This window comes from Carassius gibelio, chromosome B9, assembly GCF_023724105.1.
Source record: "Carassius gibelio isolate Cgi1373 ecotype wild population from Czech Republic chromosome B9, carGib1.2-hapl.c, whole genome shotgun sequence".
Taxonomy (NCBI): domain Eukaryota; kingdom Metazoa; phylum Chordata; class Actinopteri; order Cypriniformes; family Cyprinidae; genus Carassius; species Carassius gibelio.
This window is the reverse complement of record NC_068404.1, coordinates 1,384,732-1,406,701: the sequence shown is the minus strand read 5'-3', so window position 1 is coordinate 1,406,701 and position 21,970 is coordinate 1,384,732. Positions and strand designations below refer to the sequence as shown.

Genomic DNA, 21,970 nt, shown 5'->3' with positions numbered 1-21,970 from the left:
AAAATAGAGTCAATGCCCGATCTCTGAATATTAGCAGGTTTGGGCCTGGTTAGTACATGGATGGGAGACTGCCTGGGAATACCAGGTGCTTTAAACTTTTGGGTTTTCTTTCCTACTTATATAATGTACTGCCGATTAGATTGGCTGATCTCTAAATAGCCCTCTCTTTGCGGCAGTCTTCGCTTACGGCCATACCAACCTGGCTATTCCCTGAGTTGGTACGATCCAGGAAGTGTGAGGTGGCAGTTTGGGAGGGAAAGGCTCTCCCCTATTTTTGTTTTATTGTGTTTTCTTTTGATAATTACTTAAAGTTTATAAGTTCAATTTATTTTTTTGTTTAAACCTCAGACAGTTTTACTGTCTGAGGTTTTATTTTTTTCAAAATGACGGATATTACAGTTACTGAACCGGAACGGATATTAGACCAAGAGACTGAGGACAACGACTACACTGAAAGAAACAAAGAAATGGACAACGGAAAGGATAAAAATGACAAAGAAACATGGGCAATGGTTGCCACAAGGAGAAAGAAGAATGGAATGGATGCAAGGAGTAGAGGAACAGAAGAGCTATATACAAGTCAAGGTAAACAAACAAGAGATTATACTGATGGAAGACGAGAAGCAGTTCAAAGAAATGAGACAATGAAAAATATAAAAAGCCAATCGAAATATCAGAGAGACTACAAAAAAGAAGCAACGCTAACTATGACTGTTAATGATCCAGAGAAAATATCTGAGATGATGATAATAAAGGCAGTGGAAGAGAAAACTGGATTTGGAAAGCTGTATGGACTGAGGAAAAAAAGTAATTTTGACTATGAACTAACCATGGAGAATGAGATGGATTGTGACAAGCTAGTAGATGGACTACTGATTGATGGACAGTTTTGTGAGATCAAAAAACTATGCAAAACTGAAAGAATGGTCTCTTTTTTGCTTTTGCCAAATTACATAAAAGATGATGAAATCATTCAAAAACTGGTGGATTGGGGAGTAAATCCTATTCTCCCGTTAAGAAGGAGATATTATCCTGGCACCACTGTTGCGGATGGAACAAGGTTTTTAAGAGTAAGATTCCCACAGGACATTGTGACTCTGCCATACAATGTGAGATTTGACACAGAGGAGGGACCAAAATACTTCAGGGTAATTCATGACGGCCAGCTAAAGACTTGCAGAATATGTGCAAGCACAGAGCATGAAAAAAAGGACTGTCCTCAATATACCTGCAGAGAATGTCTGGAACAGGGGCATTTTGCGCGGGACTGCCAAGCCCCACGGTGCAAAAGCTGTGAAAAGACATGGATGAGGTGTACATGTGAATCTGAAGAGGAGGACAATGCAGAAATGGAGATAGAGGTGCAGGAGCACATGGAGGAGACAAGCAGAAATAGAAGGAAAGATGAAACACAGGAGGTGAATGGGATTTCTGAGGATTTAAGTAAGCAAGGAAAGGAGGACTCCACGAGGAGAGAGGACAACGCAGATAAAGAAATTGAAGTGCATACAATGGAGACTGAGACACATCAAACTGTTGCTAATGATGGACAAATGAAAGAAAATGAATGTGCAACAACGAGTGAAATTGCAGCTGGGTGGAATAAAGAGGAGGTAAGCGATGAGGAAACTGATGAAATTAACCTTGAGCTTGAAAACAGAACAACGGACATTATGAACAGAAGACGTAAATTGATAACAGTATCGGAAATAAATATTAAACAAGTATTAAAGAAACAAAAGTTAAGAAGAGAAGACAGAGCAAGGCTAAATGAAGATAAAGTAGATCTAAATTCCTAGACATTAAGAGAGACCATATATAGATGATGGGTTGTTTTGGTTTGTGTTTGTTTTTTTTTTTTGTTTTTTTTTTTTTTTTCATTATGAGTAATTTATGTTTGGTCTCAATTAATGTTAGAGGGCTGTCATCTAAGCTGAAGTTTGAAAATATAATAAATTTAACAAAACAAAGTGATATTTTATGTATACAGGAGACTGGATGGAATGAAACAATAGTTAATGATTTAAAAAAATTTTGGGATGGAGAAATATGGTACAGTAATGATTTAAATAAGAAAAAAGGATTGGCAATACTAATTAGAAGGGGAGTAGTAGAATCAACGAATGTTTTATTTAAAGATAACAATGGAAGGATTTTAACTGTTAAAATTATGGATAGGGGAGAAGAAATAACAATATGTAATATACATGCTCCAAATGAAGATATGGAAAGAGTTATTTTTTTTAAAGAATTGAGTGTTTTGATTAATGGATGGAAGAATGTCATTGTTATAGGAGATTTTAATACTGTTTTAGAAAGAATAGATGTTGAAGATTTTATGGTGTATAGAGCTGATGTTGGAAGAAAAGAACTGAAATGTATGATGGCTGAACATAAATTTGTAGATGTATGGAGAGATAGAAACAGAGTCAAAAGAGAATATTCGAGAAGACAGTGGGTAAATACAATTTTAAAACAAAGCAGAATAGATTTCATTTTATGTGACAGAAGATTTGAGCATTTTATTTCAAAAGTTTTTTATAAAATGTATAGTGGGAGTGATCATGACTTTTTATATGTAATGATGGATTTTAGTGGAGTTGAAAGAGGACCAGGTGTATGGGTGGTTAATACACAGCTTTTAAAGAACGAATTGTATAAAATGGAAATGGAAAACCTAATTATTAATAGTGTAGATGATGTTTTATATGATGAAGCAATATGTGTGTGGTGGGACAATATAAAATCAGATATCAAAAGTTTTTCTATTGAATGTTCTAAGAAAATACAGAAAGCAAAAAGAGCTAAAGAAAGGGAACTAAATAAAGAATGGGAAAATGAAATGAAAAAGATAACTGAAGGAAATACGGATATTACGAAAATAGTAATATTAGAAGAGAAAATTAAAAAAGTGGAAGAGGACAAATGTGTGGGTGCTAGAATAAGAAGTAAGATAAGAAATACAGTGGAAGGGGAAAGAAGTACAAAGTTTTTCTATGATGCAGAAAAGAATAGACAAAAAGCTGATTTAATAAAGAATGTTTCAATGCAAGGTAAAAATATAAAAGATAAAGAAGGGATTTTAAAAGCGGTCAAGGATTTTTATGGTGTTTTATTTAAGAAAAAGGGAGTTAATGAGGAAGATGAAGTATTTTTGTTAAATCAAATCAAAGTTAAAGTAAAAGAGGATGATAAAAAAATGTGTGATAGTGATATAACAGAAGAGGAGATAAATGAAGCTATAATGCAATTAAGTAATGGGAAAAGTCCTGGTTTAGATGGTTTATCATCTGAATTTTATAAGGTTTTTAAAGATGTTTTAATACCTATTTTGAAAGATCTTTTCATAGCCATTTTTAAGAATGGACAATTGAGTGAGAGTATGAAGAAGGGAATGATTAAAATAATTTATAAAAAGAAAGGGAATAAAGATGATTTACAAAATTACAGACCATTAAGTATGCTCAACACAGATTATAAAATATTGGCCAAGATTTTAGCGAATAGACTTAAAAAAGTAGTTCCCCACATCATTACAACTAATCAAGCATATGGAGTATTAGGAAGAGATATAGTGGATACAGTAACAAGCATTAGAGATTTAATTTGGTACATAAAAGAGAAAAAGAGTGATGGTTTTTTAATCAGTATAGATCTAGAAAAGGCATTTGACAGAGTTGAGCACAAATATTTACTTGATTTAATTCAACAGTTTGGTTTTGGTAATAATTTTATAAAGTGGATGAAATGTTTTTATACAGATATTTTTAGTTGTTTTAAAATAAATGGTTTTTTAACAGACTTCATAGAAATATCTAGATCTATAAGACAAGGATGTCCCTTATCAGCTTTATTATATACTTTAGTTGCTGAACCGTTAGGTTTAGCAATAAATGGAGAAAAATAAATAAAAGGTTTTTTAATAGAAGACAATGTAATAGAACAAAAATTGTTTCAGTATGCAGATGATACTACTCTGATTTTAAAAGATTTTAATAGTGCTGAAAAGGCTATGGGAATTATTGATAAATACTGTCGAGGTTCGGGTGCAAAAGTAAATAAGGAAAAAACTGAATATATTAAGATTGGAAAAGTGGACATTTCAAAAAGAAATTGGCAGTTAAAAGAGCAAAAGAATAATATAAAAATTTTAGGCATTACACTTGGATCTGATGAAATTAAAACTAGAGAAATAAATTGGGATGAAACTGTAAACAAAATGGAAAAAAGATTAAATTTTTGTAAACATAGAGTACTGTTTCTAAAAGGGAAGGTCCTTGTCTTGAATTCTCTTTTTTTATCCAAAATGTGGTATGTTTTAAGTGTTGTTAGTTTACCAATATGGGTATATAAGAGAATAAAAACTATGATTTTAAAGTTTCTTTGGGATGGTAAGCCATCTAAAATTGCATATAACACAATCATTGGAAAGGTGGAAGATGGAGGATTAGGACTAATAGATCCATGGCTGAGAATGAAAAGCATGAGAATTAAAACAGTAAAAGAGTTTTTTAACAAAGACAACATTCCATGGAAAAGTGTCATGAATTATGTTATTAATAAATGCGGACAAATAGGAGATGATTTTTTATGGATGGCTTTTAAGGATAATATGATAGAAAATATACCAGAGTTTTATAAAGAATTGTTGAGAAGCTGGAAAATGTTTTATGAAAATGTGTACGTAGAGATTAAAGGGAGAAAACAGTACCTGCAGCAACCCCTATTTTTAAATCAAAATAATAAAAGCAAAAAGCATATGTTTTATGAAAACTGGTACGCAGTAGGTTTTAGACAAGTAAAAGACATTTTATATGAAGTGAAACCTGGATTTTTACCTACACAAGCAATAATTGATTCACTTGAGGAAATAGAAGATATAGAAAACAAAGGGAAAATTGAAGAACAATATACAAAATTAAAATTAGCATTGCCAGAACATTGGATTAAAAATATTGAGGATAATGAAAAAGAAACCGAAAATGAAAAACCAAAGGTTTTTTTAAAAGCAGGGGATGATAAGATTGTTTTTAATGAATGTGTCATTAAGATGTTTTATACCTGTTTAAGTAAGACTGTTTTTGTAAAGCCTAAAGCAATAGAATATTGGGAAAAGTTATTTAACAATTTTGATGCTTCAAATATATGGAAAAATGTAGGATTGAATTTTAAAAGTCCGGTTTTGGAAAATTTTGATTTTTTATTAAGACACAATTGTGTGATGACAGAAATGATTTTAAGTAAAATTGGGTTAGCGCAAGATGAAATGTGCAAAGTGTGTTTGGAGAAAAAGGAAGGTGTATTACATTTATTTTTAAATTGCAGAAAGTTAAGTGATTTTATAAAAATGTTAAAAAAGATGGTATGTGATTTTCTGTATAATGACAAGATTACATTAGAAGAATGGGATACATTGCTTTTATTTGGCTTCAATGGAAGGACAAAAAATAACTATGCTCTAAATTTTATGTTAACGCTTGCAAGATTTGCAATATGGAAAAGGAGAAATATAATGAAACAAAAGAAAAAAGAAATAGCGATAAAGTTATTATATAAACAGATCATGATGGAGGAAATACAAGTTTTATATGACTATTGCAAAATGCTTGAGAATATGGAAATGTTTGAAAAATGTTTTACAAGGAATAATCCATACATTGTTAAAACTTGGACTGGTTTTGAAGTTCTGTTACTGGAAGATGTTTAAATATTTGTGGTGATGTATTGTTAATGTTTTTATTTTGTGATTTTTAATAAATAATAAAATAAAAAAAATAAATAAATAAAAAAAAAATCTCGTCTGATCTCGGAAGCTAAGCAGGTTTGGGACTGGTTAGCACTTGGATGGGAGACCGCCTGGGAATACCAGGTGCTGTAAGCTTTTTTTGAAATTTTTCACTTACAATATAATAATTTTGCCAAAAAATAGAGTCAATGCCCGATCTCTGAATATTAGCAGGTTTGGGCCTAGTTAGTACATGGATGGGAGACTGCCTGGGAATACCAGGTGCTTTAAACTTTTTGGAAAATTTCACAAATTATATAATAATCTTGAAAAAAAAAAAGAGTCAATGCCCAATCTCTGAATCTTAGCAGGCTTTATGTCTGGTTAGTACTTGGATGAGAGACCGGCTAGGAATACCAGGTGCTTTAAGCTTTTGGGTTTTCTTTCCTACTTAGATTATGTACTGGCGATTAGATTGGCTGATCTCTAAATAGCCCTCTCTTTGCGGCAGTCTTCGCTTACGGCCATACCAACCTGGCTATGCCCGATCTCGTCTGATCTCGGAAGCTAAGCAGGTTTGGGCCTGGTTAGCACTTGGATGGGAGACCGCCTGGGAATACCAGGTGCTGTAAGCTTTTTGGACATTTTTCACTTAGTATATAATAATTTTGCCAAAAAATAGAGTCAATGCCCGATCTCTGAATATTAGCAGGTTTGGGCCTGGTCAGTACATGGATGGGAGACTGCCTGGGAATACCAGGTGCTTTAAACTTTTTGGAAAATTTTACAAATTATATAATAATCTTGCAAAAAAAAAAAAGTCAATGCCCAATCTCTGAATCTTAGCAAGCTTTATGTCTGGTTAGTACTTGGATGAGAGACCGGCTAGGAATACCAGGTGCTGTAAGATTTTTGGAAATTTGTCACTTAGTATATAATAATTTTGCCAAAAAAATAGAGTCAATGCCCGATCTCTGAATATTAGCAGGTTTGGGCCTGGTTAGTACATGGATGGGAGACTGCCTGGGAATACCAGGTGCTTTAAACTTTTTGGAAAATTTAACAAATGATATAATAATCTTGCAAAAAAAAAAAAAAAAAAAAAAGACTCAATGCCCAATCTCTGAATCTTAGCAGGCTTTATGTCTGGTTAGTACTTGGATGAGAGAATGGCTAGGAATACCTGGTGCTTTAAGCTTTTTGGTTTTCTTTCCTATTTATATAATGTACTGGCGATTAGATTGGCTGATCTCTAAATAGCCCTCTCTTTGCGGTGGTCTTCGCTTACGGCCATACCAACCTGGCCATGCCCGATCTCGTCTGATCTCGGAAGCTAAGCAGGTTTGGGCCTGGTTAGTACTTGGATGGGAGACCGCCTGGGAATACCAGGTCCTGTAAGCTTTTTGGAAATTTTCACTTAGTATATAATAATTTTGCCAAAAAATAGAGTCAATGCCAGATCTCTTTATATTAGCAGGTTTGGGCCTGGTTAGTACATGGATGGGAGACTGCCTGGGAATACCAGGTGCTTTAAACTTTTTGGAAAATTTCACAAATTACATAATAATCTTGCAAAAAAAAAAAAAAGAGTCAATGCCCAATCTCTGAATCTTAGCAGGCTTTATGTCTGGTTAGTACTTGGATGAGAGACCGGCTAGGAATACCAGGTGCTTTAAGCTTTTGGGTTTTCTTTCCTACTTAGATAATGTACTGGCGATTAGATTGGCTGATCTCTAAATAGCCCTCTCTTTGCGGCAGTCTTCGCTTACGGCCATACCAACCTGGCGGCGCTAGAGAGCCAACAGGAAGTGATAGGCTTGCAGCGCAGAGAGAAAGGCTCAACTCTGTTTGTTTAAATTAACCGTCTGTTTCTACATATCCTGGTTTTCAGTTTTGATTTCTGTTTGGGACATTAGTGGCTGGATAGTTATTGCTGGCTTTAATAAATTCCCCTGACAGCTTAGGCTGTCTGGGGGACTTTTTTGACATTTTTCTCATTGTAGCATGCTGCAGATGCACAGCATGGCTGCAGATAAAGAAACAGAACTAACCATGATGAGAAAAAGTAGCAATGGGAGGAATGAAGAGGAGGAGCAAAGAAGAGGTGAAGTCAAACAAGCAGAGATCCAAAAGCAACAGGATTCAAGTAAAGTCACAGGACATTTGTGGGAAGAGGGAGAAGAAAACAGCAGAGGAGTGCAAGGAAAATCAAAAGGGAAGTACAACAAAGAGCTGACTGTGGAAGTAGAGGTGGAGGGAACTGAAAAGATTTCAATGATGGATTTACTGAAAGGAGTAAAGAAGGAGTGTGGAGAAGTGATTGGCTGCAGGGTGAGAGGTGAAAGGGTCTATGAGCTCACAATGAAGGATGAAGAGGCAAAGAGGAAACTAATGGATGGAGTGAGAGTGAAAGGAGTGATGGTGCATGCCAGGGATATAATGAATAATGATATGGTGGTGTCCTTTATCAATCTGCCTGTGTATTTAGAGGATGAGAAGATACTCGCCAAGCTACAGGAGTGGGGAGTACGACCACTTTCACCAATCAAACGCCGGGTGTGGCCTGGAACAGATATAGTTGATGGGACACGTTTCTTAAAAGTTCGCTTCACGGAACAGGTATGTTCACTACCATACTCCACAAAGTTTGAGACTCTGAGAGGCACCGAATATTTTCGTGTCATCCATGATAGGCAAATACGTGTTTGCCGACTCTGTATCAAGCCAGGGCACATAATTAGAGAGTGCCCTGAATTAAAATGCTTCAAGTGCAATGGTGGAGGCCATTATGCAAGAGATTGTGAAGAATGGATGGGATTAGAGAGAGAGCGAGTGGACGGTAAAAAAAAAGGTGAAAGGAGGAGCAGTGTTCTGACAGAGGAGCAAGAGGAGGAAACAACTGATGTGGTGAGCGGTGGAGAGAAAGACGGAGCTGAAGATAGTGAGAGAAGAAGCAAAATGGAATGGCGAGACACAGCTGAAAGTTTCAGTGAAGCGGATGAGGAGGAGGAGGAGGAGGAGATGGAGCAGTCGGAAGTGATCGAAGAAGAGGAGGAGACAGATGAAAGTAATGTGAAAGAAAGAGGTAAAGAAGAGGCAAAGAAAAATACTGCACAGAAACTGATAGAAAGCAGAGGTGGAGAAAAGGGAGACAGAGAAATAAAAGATGGACTGAAAACAAAGATTATAAGACTGAGTGCAAAGAGGAAGTCTGAGATGGACGGAGAACAGGTTGAGCAGATAAAAGAACCACGAGCGGGTATGTGATGTATGAATGAACTGTGCGTGTGTTCCTGGTTTTGTTTAGTTTTTCTTCTGGGTTACTCTCATGGCCACTGTAACTTCAATAAACATAAATGGGTTAAGGGATAAAAACAAGATGAAAAAACTATTATTTACTTATCGGAGTGATATAATCTGTATACAGGAGACAAACTGGGAGGAGGATAAAGTAAAGGAGATGAGAGAAGAGTGGAGAGGGGACATATACTATAATAATGGTGCAAAAAATGCAAGAGGCGTGGCAATATTATTTAAAAAAGATATTGTAGAAGGTATAAGAGAGGTGTATAAAGACCAGAGGGGAAGGATCTTGGTGGTTGAATTCATGTATAGAGATATGGATTTTAGATTAATAAATATATATGTTCCAAATATAGAAGGGGACAGGAGGGAAATTTTGAAAGAGTTAAAAGGATTGATTGTGGGGAAACGTATTATAGTGGGAGATTTTAATATAAAATGTAGCAGATTGGATGTGGGAAAGGGGGTTAAATTTAGATGGGAAAAGTCTAGGGAAATGTTGATGGAGATAATGAGAGAAAAGGGGTTAATAGATGTGTGGAGGTATGAAAATCCAGAAAAAAAGAGAATTTACTAGAAGGCAGTTAAGAGAAGGTATATTAAAACAGAGTAGAATAGATTTAGTGTTAGTTGAAGAGGAAATAATTAGATACATAGACGGGATAAAACATCAGGTAAATAGTTTAAGTGATCACGATAGTGTAAGGTTCAGAATCAAGGTAGGGAGTGAGGAGGTAGGAGGAGGGATGTGGATATTGAATGCAGGGTATATCGAAGAGGAAGAATATGAGATACAGATGAAGGATCTATTAAATAGGGAAGAAGAGAAGATAGATGAGTATACAAGAGACGGTGGATTAGAGGGTACAATAGCGGAGAGATGGGAGGAAATAAAAGATCAAATTAAGTTAATTAGTATAAAATACAGTAAGAAAAGAAGAGGAAAGATGAAGAAGGAGGAAATTATGCTTAGAGAAAGATTGAGAGAGGAGTTAGTTAAGGCTGAAGATGAAGAAGGATACAGTATGGAAAAATATATAGAGGTTAAGATGGCGCTAGAAAAATATGAAAGGGAGAAATGCAGAGGAGCTATTTTACGAAGCAAGGCAAAGTATGCGTTAGAAGGCGAGAAATGCACAGGGTATTTTTTAGGGCTAGAGAAAAGGAGACAAAGTAAAACATATATAAATGAAATAAATACAAAAGAGGGCAAAACAACCAAAGACTATGTAGAGATTTTGGAGAGGGTTCAAGAATTCTATGGAGAATTATATAAGAGAGGAGAAGTGGATGAGAGAAGTATAGATGGAGTATTAGAAAGTGTAGAAAATATTCTAAATAAGGAGGATGCAGAGTGGTGTGATAGAGAGATAGATGAGAAGGAAGTAGAAGCGGCAATAGGGGGGTTGAAAAGTGGAAAAAGTCCAGGGAGTGATGGGATTGGTATTGAATGGTATAAAACATATAGAGAAGAGGTAGCACCGATTTTAGTTAAAGTGTTCAAGGAGATGGAAAGAACAGGGATGGTGCAAGATAGAATGGTAGAGGGAGTGATAGCTCTGGTGTATAAGAAGGGGAATAGGTTGAATATAGAGAACTATAGACCAATCAGTCTATTAAACGTGGATTATAAAATACTGACTAAAGTTTTAGCGAACAGAGTGAAAAAAGTGATTGGAAGTATAGTGCAACCAACACAAAGTTACAGCATACCAGGCAGGGATATAGCAGACACGATAGGGACAGTTAGGGATGTGATAGAGTACATGAAACGAGATAAGAAGAGAGGAATAGTATTAGGGATAGATTGGAATAAAGCATTCGATAGGGTAGAACACAAATACTTATTTAAGGTATTAGAGAAGTTTGGATTTGGAAGTAGAATGATAGGGTGGGTGAAGAGACTATATGAGAAGGCAAAAAGTTGCATAAAAATAAATGGAGTATTAACAGACAGGTTTAAGATAGGAAGGTCAGTGAGACAGGGCTGTCCCCTGTCTGCATTATTATATGCAATTTCAGTAGAGCCTCTAGCCACTCTAATCAAGAGGGATAGAAGGGTAGTTGGTATTGAGTTGCCATATGGAGGAATGTGTACTATAAACCAATATGCAGATGATACTACAATTACAGTGAGTGAAGGAAACAGTGTAAAAAGAGTTTTAGAGATAGTAAAGATGTTTGGGAAGGCATCAGGGGCAAAAATAAATGTAGATAAATCTGAATTAATGTATATAGGGGAGGTAGAGAGAGTAGAGGTAGGGATAAGAGTGGAGGAAAAATACATGAAAGTATTAGGGGTATATTTAGGGGTCGAAAGCAAAGAGGCAAGAGATGTGACCTGGACTGGGGTGATTAATAAAATAAGAACAGTAAGTGCAGCATGGAAAGGGAGGAAATTAAAGTTAAATGGGAAAGTAATAGTAGTAAATAGCCTGCTGTTGTCAGTTTGTGTTTATGTAATGAGTGTAATGGAAATGCCAGGGTGGGTGATGAATGAATTGAATAAAATTGTATGTGATTTTATATGGGAGGGAAAAGGTGTGAAAATTGCACAGAAAACATTGGTGGGTAAGGGATGGGAAGGAGGCTTAAGCTTGATGGACCTAGAAATAAAAAGGGTTGCGATGAGAATAAAAACGGTGAAAAAATATATGGGAGGGCGATGGGATTATGGGTGGAAGGAATTCTTAAGGAAATATATTGATGATGTGGGAGGAATAGGGGACAATGGATGGTATATGGGCTTTAAGCAATCAATGACGGAAGGAATACCAGAAATATATCGGGAAGTATTAGAGGCATGGAGACAGTTCCTTCCCAAAATAGAATATGAATGTGAAGACATCCAGGTGATTAAAAATCTACCACTGTTTCTCAATGAAAAGATTAAACATAAAAATAAAACATTGTATGAATGTAAATTTATAGAAGGGGGTATAAAACAAGTGAAGGACATTATGTATGAAGTTATTCCAGGATTTCTAAAAAATAACTGCATTTATGATACTGTGTGTGATCTGGAAGGAATGGAGAACAGAGAGAAAGTAAATAAAATATATGGAAAAATTAAATCAAGTATACCTTTGCAGTGGACTAATATGATCGAACGTGAATATGTATCTAACGTGGAAAAATGTATGCCGGAGATGTATGTGGATGATATTGCTGAGAAAAACAAATTTAAAAATATGAGTGTAAAGAATATATACAGGAGAATAATAGTTGATGTTATAAAAGAACCAGCATCAGAAAAGGTGTGGAAGAAAGTATTTGAAGATTTAGATGTGAAGAAAATATGGTCAAACTTAAACATAAAATACAACAGTATAGAGTGTGAGAATAATGACTTTCTGATAAGACATAATAGAATTTTCACAAATGTGGTGTTAAACAAAATAAATAATGAGGTAAATGTCATTTGTGACGTATGTGGTAATGGCCATGAGAGTTTCTTACATTACTTTTTAAGATGTGAAGAGTTGGTGGATTTTTTTGATTTTCTTAAAAATCTGTTACTAGAAAACTGGAGTGTCAAAGTTGAGACCGTGGAGGAATGGGGAAAATTGTTTTTGTTTGGAACTTTCGGGAAAAGGAAATCAACTGACATTTGTTTAATAAATTTTGTTCTGAGTCATGCCAGACTAGCAGTAGTGCTAAGAAGGAACTATGCACATTTCGAAGGGAGAAAGGTAAAAGTAAAAGATATGTTTAAGTCAATGATACAAAGAGATGTAGAGTTGATTTGTAAGTATGGAGATAAAGAGGGGAAAGAGTTTTTTTTTTGACTACAAATAAGTTCATACATCAAAATGTGGGGGAAGAAATATGTTTCAATTGGTAAAGAGTAACAATCTGGTTGAGAATGGTTGATGTCAATTAAGTAAATGTAAACATATTTGTGTGTATTTTATTTATGTTCTATATTTTTATTGCTGTATGATTATGAAAAATTAAGTTGATCAATTGGAAAAATGAATCATACAAATGTAATGAAATGAAAGTCAATCGGATGGAATAATGCAATAGAAAACTGTGAATTGAAAGTTAAATAAAAAGATAAAAAAAAAAAATAAAAAAAAAAAGGCTATGCCTGATCTCGTCTGATCTCGGAAGCTAAGCAGGTTTGGGCCTGGTTAGTACTTGGATGGTAGACCGCCTGGGAATACCAGGTGCTGTAAGCTTTTTGGAAATTTGTCACTTAGTATATAATAATTTTGCCAAAAAATAGAGTCAATGCCCGATCTCTGAATATTGGCAGGTTTGGGCCTGGTTAGTACATGGATGGGAGACTGCCTGGGAATACCAGGTGCTTTAAGCTTTTGGGTTTTCTTTCCTACTTAGATAATGTACTGGCGATTAGATTGGCTGATCTCTAAATAGCCCTCTCTTTGCGGCAGTCTTCGCTTACGGCCATACCAACCTGGCTATGCCCGATCTCGTCTGATCTCGGAAGCTAAGCAGGTTTGGGCCTGGTTAGTACTTGGATGGTAGACCGCCTGGGAATACCAGGTGCTGTAAGCTTTTTGGAAATTTGTCACTTAGTATATAATAATTTTGCCAAAAAATAGAGTCAATGCCCGATCTCTGAATATTAGCAGGTTTGGGCCTGGTTAGTACAGGATGGGAGACTGCCTGGGAATACCAGGTGCTTTAAACTTTTTGGAAAATTTCACAAATTATATAATAATCTTGCAAAAAAAAAAAAAAAAAAAAGTCAATGCCCAATCTCTGAATCTTAGCAGGCTTTATGTCTGGTTATTACTTGGATGAGAGACCGGCTAGGAATACCAGGTGCTTTAAGCTTTTGGGTTTTCTTTCCTATTTGTATAATGTACTGGCGATTAGATTGGCTGATCTCTAAATAGCCCTCTCTTTGCGGCAGTCTTCGCTTACGGCCATACCAACCTGGCTATGCCCGATCTCGTCTGATCTCGGAAGCTAAGCAGGTTTGGGGCTGGTTAGTACTTGGATGGTAGACCGCCTGGGAATACCAGGTGTTGTAAGCTTTTTGGAAATTTGTCACTTAGTATATAATAATTTTGCCAAAAAATAGAGTCAATGCCCGATCTCTGAATATTAGCAGGTTTGGGCCTGGTTAGTACATGGATGGGAGACTGCCTGGGAATACCAGGTGCTTTAAACTTTTTGGAAAATTTCACAAATTATATAATAATCTTGCAAAAAAAAAAAAAAAAAAAGACTCAATGCCCAATCTCTGAATCTTAGCAGGCTTTATGTCTGGTTAGTACTTGGATGAGAGACCGGCTAGGAATACCAGGTGCTTTAAGCTTTTGGGTTTTCTTTACTATTTATATAATGTACTGGCGATTAGATTGGCTGATCTCTAAATAGCCCTCTCTTCACAAGTGCGAGGAAAGGGAACATTTCGCAAGGGATTGCAACGCGGTCAGATGCCCGGAGTGTCAAAAAATTTTAAATAAGTGTGAGTGTTGGATGGAGGGAGAGGAAGGAGGTCTGGAGCATCGGGTGGATGGACAGGTGCATGAAGGAAACACTGAAGAGGAAGGAGATATTGATGAAGGACAAGGGGATGAAGGATTACCACAGAAGGAAACAGAAGGAGGAACAGACAACCAAGAGAAAGAAGAAGAAGAAGGAAAAAGTAATGATATGGATGAGGAACAAACAGTAGAACAGAATACTCAGTGGACAGAAATGGAAATATCGGACAGTTTTAAAAATCTTTTGGATAATGTGGAGAGTGATGGACAAGGAATGCATGATCAAAACAAAGAAATGGGCAGCGAAGAAGAAACAAGGATGGACAACATGGGAAAAGACAGAGGGGAGAGAGGACAAAGTAGAAGGAGAACATTAAAGGTAAAACCAAATGTGGAAAATGTAAGAAAAAAATTAATGACAAGGGGCCGAGTAAAAAGTGTAAACAGATATGAAGTGTTAAGAGTGCTGGAGGGAGAAGATAAAGAATAATGTTTTTTAGGTATTTATTTTTATTTCTTTTAATGGTTTTAAGTTGTGTTACTTTTAATGCAAGGGGACTAATGGACATGGGTAAATTTGAAAAGGTGAAAGAAATGTTTAAAAGAGAGGATGTGATTTTATTACAAGAAACTAACTGGAGGGAAGAGTACATGACTGAAATAAGGAAAAGGTGGAGTGGAGAGATTTTTTATAACAATGGTGATGGGAGGCTGGGAAGAGGAGTTGCGATTTTAATAAAAGAAAACTGTGGGGTATCATGTAAAACAATATATAATGACGTAGATGGGAAATGTATTGCGGTTGAAATGGAGTATGAGGAGAAAAAAGTTATTGTAGTTAATATTCATGCACCGATTGTAGAGAATGAAAAGAAGGAATATTTTAATGTATTAAGAGATTTTTTAAAAAAGCATAAAGAAGTTATTATGATGGGTGATTTTAATACTGTTTTCAGTAAATTAGAAATTGGGGAGGGAATGGTTTTTAAAAATGATAAAGGAAGAAAAGAACTGAAATTATTAATGGAAGAAAATAATATGATTGATGTATGGAGAGAAAGAAATGAAAAAAAGAAAGAATATTCAAGGAGGCAATTAGTAGGGAATTTTATGTGTAAAACAAGGATTGATTTTATTTTATGTACAAGGAACATTGAAGGTTTTATCGGTAACATTAAATATGAAGAATCAAGTTTAAGTGACCATAAACCAATTTTTATGCAAGTAGACTGGAGTTCAGTGAAAAGAGGGCCGGGTGTATGGGTTTTAAATTTAGAGGTTTTGAAGAATGAGGAGTATGTTTTAAGTATTAAAGAAATTATTGAAAAAGAAAAGGAGAATGAAATGTACAGTGAAGATAAAAGGATATGGTGGGAAAATGTTAAATATTTAGTTAAAAAATTCACAATAAAGTATTGCAAATTAATACAGATATGTAAGAGGAAGAAGGAGAGAGAAATAAGAGAAAATTTAGAAAAGGAATTAAATGAGAATGGGAAAGATATACAACAAAATAAAAGAATTGGAGGGAATATTGAAAGACATGGAAGAGAAAAAATATGAAGGTGCAAGACTAAGGAGTAAAGCTAAGTATACTGTGGAGGGTGAAAAATGTACAAAGTTTTTCTTTGATCTAGAAAAAATAAGAGGGAAAGCTGGAATGATTAAAGAAATAAGAGGAAAAAATGGTGTAGTGGTGGAAACAAATGAGGAAATATTAAAAGAAGTAAAAGCATATTATGAAAACCTCTTTAGCACTGAGGGGTTGAGGGAAGAAGAGAAATTGGAGTTACTAAATCAAATAAAAACAACAGTAGGAGAAGTAGACAAAAAAGAGTGTGATGAAGAGATAAGAGAAGAAGAGATAAAAAGAGCAATAAGTGAATTAAAAAAAAATAAAAGCCCAGGTATAGATGGTTTGGGGAGTGAATTTTATATTGTTTTTAAAGATTTTTTAACCAGTATTTTAAAGGAAGTATATGAAGACATTTTTAAGAAGGAGGAAATGAACCAGAGAATGGGGATGGGATTAATAAAGTTGATATATAAAAGAAAAGGAGATAAAGTAGACCTAAAAAATTATAGACCAATTACAATGCTGAATACAGATCTGAAAATTTTAACAAAAGTTTTAGCCAATAGATTGAAAGAGGTAATGCCAACCATAATTAAAACAAATCAAGTGTATGGAGTAAAAGGGAAAGATATAGCAGATACAACTTTAAGTATAATAGATAGAATAAGATATATGAAAGAAAAGAACAAAAAAGGATATGTTATTAGTTTGGATTTTGAAAAGGCCTTTGATAGAGTGGAGCATGAATATTTATTTGGAATTTTAAGAAGGTACGGGTTTGGGGATAATTTTGTCAAGTGGATTACAATTTTATATAGGGGAGCAATAACAAGAATACAGTGTAATGGTTTTTTAACAGAATGTTTTAAAATTACTAGGTCAATAAGACAAGAATGTCCATTATCAGCGCTTTTATATTCTTTAGTTGCAGAACCATTGGGATTAGCTATTAAAATAGATGAAGACATAAGAGGGATAAACATTGAAGGAAGTGGGGGAAATGAAAAAATATTTCAATATGCGGATGACACAACAATAATAGTTAAAGATATAGAGAGTGTTAATAAAGTAATGGAAGTAGTACAGATGTTTTGTAGGGGGTCAGGAGGAAAGTTAAATGAAGAAAAAACAACATATGTGAGATTTGGAGGAGTGACTGTTTTAACGGATTATTTTCATTTTAAAGAAACAAAAGAAATAAGGATTTTAGGTGTTCTAATGGGAAAAGACGAAAGGAATGTTAAAGAAAAAATGTGGGAAAAAATAGTAGGAGGAATTGAAAGAAGGTTAAATTTTTGGAAATTGAGGACATTAAGTTTAAAAGGGAAGGTTTTAATTTTAAATGTTTTAATGGTGTCAAAGTTGTGGTATGTTTTATATGTGACTGCTATGCCAATATGGGTGGAGAAAAGGTTGAAAAAATGTTTTTTAGATTTTTTATGGAATAGTAAACCGTCAAGAATTGCATATAGTACGTTAATAGGAGAAACAGGGAAGGGAGGGATGGGATTAATTGATGTAGAACAGAGAAAAAATAGCTTAAGAATTAAAATAGTAAAAAAATATCTGGATGAGGGTCACAAAACAGCATGGAAAAGGACAATGGAGTATTTTTTAAACAAATGTGGGGATTTTAACATGGGGGATGGAATTTTATGGATGAAAACGAAGAATTGGATGACAGAAAGATTACCAGAGTTTTATAGAGAAATGTTTAGTGCCTGGGGAAAATTTTTAGACAGAGTAGAGTATGATCCACATGGGAGAGAAAACATTTTAAATCAACCTCTGTTTTTAAACAAAAACATTTTAAAACAAGACAAAGAAATGTTTTTAAAGAAATGGATGGATGTGGGGATAACGAGAGTGAGAGATGTTTTATATGAATTTAAAGAAGGATTTTTACCGACACAATTTATTGTGGATGCAATGGAGGAGGCAAAAGAAGATTACACTGAACAAGAAATAAAAAATAAATATGAAATCATTAAAAATGCAATACTTAAAGAGTGGATTAAAAGAATAGAAAGTATGGAAGGAGAACCAAAAGAGAAATGTATTCATGTGAAATTAGGGGAAAAACTGTATGATTTTAAGGAATGTACTGTGAAAATGATTTATCGTGCTTTTAGAGATGATGTTTTTAAAGAGCCGATTGTAAATGGATACTGGGTGCAGAAATTCAAAGATTTAAAAAAAGAGTGTATATGGAGAAACATGACGGGGAAATTTGTTGAATAAAATTGGAATGTTTGGAGTATTTTATAAGGCATAAAGTGGTTTTTACTGATGTTATTTTAAATAAAATAGGAATGGAAGAAAATGCTCTGTGTAAAGTGTGCCAGGAAGAGGAAGAGGGGATTTTACATATGTTTTTACATTGTAGAGAGATAGAGGACTTTTTAAGGAAATGTAAATGTTTAATTAAAGATGTGGCTGAGGAGTGGGATGAAAATGTAATGGAATGGAACAGAGTTGTGATGTTTGGTTGGGAGAAAAAGTGTAAAAACAAAAGTTTTATTAATCTGTGTGTAATGCTAATGAAAAGTGCAATATGGGACAGAAGAACTGTGGCTAAAAAGGAAAAAATTGTGTTGGATGTTTGGAGTGTGTTTAAAAGAAAAACAGAATTATATATCGAAAGACTGTATGTGTACTTTAAAGGTGTGAATATGTTAGACTCTTTTTATGATGTTTTTACCCCACAAGTTTGTTGTTGTTAAATTATCTATGTAAAGGAAAGATGTGTAATGTAGAGATGTGTAAAGACGATGTTCTGTATTTTATATTGATTGTGCTTAATCTATTGTATTTTATTGATTGAAATTTCTTAATAAAAAAAAAAAAAAGGCTATGCCCGATCTCGTCTGATCTCGGAGGCTAAGCAGGTTTGGGCCTGTTTAGCACTTGGATGGGAGACCGCCTGGGAATACCAGGTGCTGTAAGCTTTTTGGAAATTTTTCACTAAGTATATAATAATTTTGCCAAAAAATAGAGTCAATGCCCAATCTCTGAATATTAGCAGGTTTGGGCCTGGTTAGTACATGGATGGGAGACTGCCTGGGAATACCAGGTGCTTTAAACTTTTTGGAAAATTTCACAAATTATATAATAATCTTGCAAAAAAAAAAGAGTCAATGCCCAATCTCTGAATCTTAGCAGGCTTTATGTCTGGTTAGTACTTGGATGAGAGACCGGGTAGGAATACCAGGTGCTTTAAGCTTTTGGGTTTTCTTTCCTACTTAGATAATGTACTGGCGATTAGATTGGCTGATCTCTAAATAGCCCTCTCTTTGCGGCAATCTTCGCTTACGGCCATACCAACCTGGCTATGCCCGATCTCGTCTGATCTCGGAGGCTAAGCAGGTTTGGGCCTGTTTAGCACTTGGATGGGAGACCGCCTGGGAATACCAGGTGCTGTAAGCTTTTTGGAAATTTGTCACTTAGTATATAATAATTTTGCCAAAAAATAGAGTCAATGCCCGATCTCTGAATATTAGCAGTTTTGGGCCTGGTTAGTACATGGATGGGAGACTGCCTGGGAATACCAGGTGCTTTAAACTTTTTGGAAAATTTCACAAATTATATAATAATCTTGCAAAAAAAAAAAAAGAGTCAATGCCCAATCTCTGAATCTTAGCAGGCTTTATGTCTGGTTAGTACTTGGATGAGAGACCGACTAGGAATACCAGGGGCTTCATTTATAAACGTTGCGTACGCACAAAAGAAGGCGTACGCCACTCTCTACGCAATAATTGATATTTATAAAAAGCAAACTTGACGGGAAAATGTGCGGTCCTTCACGCAAGCTCTGACCCAGGCGTACGCACAAAAACGGGTGAAATGAGAAATGGCGACACCGTCGGCAGATGGAAGAAACACGTGAAAGTGAAAGTGAAAATGACAATACTGCCTCTCATAAATAACATGACTTCACAAAGCAAGTCTTACAATTAACAGCCTACACGAACACCCGTTTGATCGATCAGCAGTGAAACAAACAAACAAAATCAAACAAAAATTACAACAGAAATTCAAATGAACACATATTTGCAAAAAGAAAAGTGAAATATGTTCTGCAATATTGGCATGTTGTGCAATTCATCCTCATAAATAATATAGTTAACAGAACGAAATAATGTACAAAACTGATATTCTCGTCAATGTGTCCGTCTGGCGGAGCAGATATAGTTGCAATTAGATAGACAGATAGATAGATAATTAAGGAGATAGATAGATAGATAGATAGATAGATAGATAGATAGATAGATAGATAGATAGATAGATAGATAGATAGATAGATGTATTAATTGTCCACTGGGGAAAGTTGTTTTCATAGTAAAACATCTCTTCATAAGCTACGGAATTATGGTATTCATGCATATGCCTTTAGTTTGTTTTATTTTTCATAAAACAATGTATGGCGTATGTCTCAACCATTCAGAAAGCAACAAGAAATTACATTTGCGCTGAACAATTTCCCATTTCCACGTCGATTATTACAGACATCTGTAGCTTGTCAGATGCAATTAAATGGATGGAAATAAAATGTCCCTTCACAATGCGTTATGATGCACAATGGCTGATCTTGCACTTTTAGAAGATGTGGCAAATGGAAGAATTCGGAGTGAACGCATCTTTAGACAGCAAGAAGACTTGCTGGCAAACGAGGACGAGTGGCTTATGAGCCGGTTCCGACTTCCTCGAGCCGTCCTGTTGGACCTCTGCGGGCTTTTGGGCCCGGCGTTACAGAGGAGCACTCGGAGGAACCACGCCGTGCCAGTCCCTCTTCAAGTCCTAACAACACTAGGATTCCTGGCGACAAATGCTTTAATTCAGCCACACTTCGATTATGCCTGTATTACATGGTACAGCAGCACCCCAAAGAGGATAAAAGTTCAACTCCAAACGGCACAGAATAAATTAGTCAGGTTGATTTTAAACCTCAACAATAGGAACCATGTCGGCTCTCCTGAACTTAAGAAATTAAAATGGTTGACAGTTGAAAACAGGGTGAGACAGTTGAAACTGAGATTGACACGAAAGATTTTGTATACGAATGAGCCAAAGTATTTTAAAGATTATTTTAAGCTTATTAGGAACTCTCATAGCTATTCAACTAGAGGTAGTGCCACAGACATAGTTCCTTGTAGATTTAAGAGCTGTTCGGGGCAAAACACCTTCTTGTACACTGCAGCAATGGAATGGAACAAACTCCCAGTTGAGATTAAGTTAAGCCAGTCAGATCATTGTTTTAATAGAGCATGTGGTGAATGGTTGCTAAATGCTAATTAGATTAAATTTTTTATGTGATCTTAAGGAATATTTATTATTGAAGTGTATGTATTTGTATATTTTATTTTTTGGATGTGATTGAATGTTTAAGGTACCTTAGTCATCTGTAGCTTGCCTGACCATCTTTATCAGACTACAACGAGGACCACAATGGAAATAAGTTATTAACTTTCTTGTGTTATCCTCGACAGTTCTGATTAATGTATAATGTCACTATGATGACTTCATGTTATGCCTTTATTTTTTACTGTCTAATAAATCAAATCAAATCAAAAAAAGACTGGCACTTTTCAGAGGGAATTGGCTGACAGGTCAGGAATATCTCAGCCGACCCTTAGCCGGGTAATGCCAGACGTGTTAAAAGGCATAATAGCTTTGTCCCATGATTCCATAAAGTTTCCATACACGGCGGTTGAACAGGCAAACAAGAAAGCTCAATTTGCAGCTATGTATGGTTTCCCAAATGTCATCGGTGCTATTGACTGCACTCATGTTGCCATAAGGGCACCGAACGTTAATGAAAATACTTTCATTAATAGAAAGCATTTTCATTCAATCAATGTCCAAATTATTTGTGATGCAGACATGTTGCTCACTAATGTAGTA

General features: G+C 35.2%; 5 non-coding genes across 5 annotated transcripts; all 5 read left to right on the top strand.

Annotated features, from left to right (window-relative positions):
• Window positions 1-6,241: 6,241 nt before the first annotated feature.
• On the top strand, window positions 6,242-6,360 carry LOC127965641 (5S ribosomal RNA). The gene has a single exon (XR_008155360.1). It is a non-coding gene; the product is annotated as a 5S ribosomal RNA (ribosomal RNA).
• A 647-nt stretch (window positions 6,361-7,007) lies between these two features.
• On the top strand, window positions 7,008-7,126 carry LOC127965637 (5S ribosomal RNA). Its single transcript, XR_008155356.1, has one exon. It is a non-coding gene; the product is annotated as a 5S ribosomal RNA (ribosomal RNA).
• A 6,307-nt stretch (window positions 7,127-13,433) lies between these two features.
• LOC127965616 (5S ribosomal RNA) lies at window positions 13,434-13,552 on the top strand. The gene has a single exon (XR_008155337.1). It is a non-coding gene; the product is annotated as a 5S ribosomal RNA (ribosomal RNA).
• Window positions 13,553-13,918: 366 nt separating this feature from the next.
• Window positions 13,919-14,037, top strand: LOC127965716 (5S ribosomal RNA). Its single transcript, XR_008155429.1, has one exon. It is a non-coding gene; the product is annotated as a 5S ribosomal RNA (ribosomal RNA).
• A 5,339-nt stretch (window positions 14,038-19,376) lies between these two features.
• On the top strand, window positions 19,377-19,495 carry LOC127965720 (5S ribosomal RNA). The gene has a single exon (XR_008155432.1). It is a non-coding gene; the product is annotated as a 5S ribosomal RNA (ribosomal RNA).
• The last annotated feature ends 2,475 nt before the right edge of the window (window positions 19,496-21,970 follow it).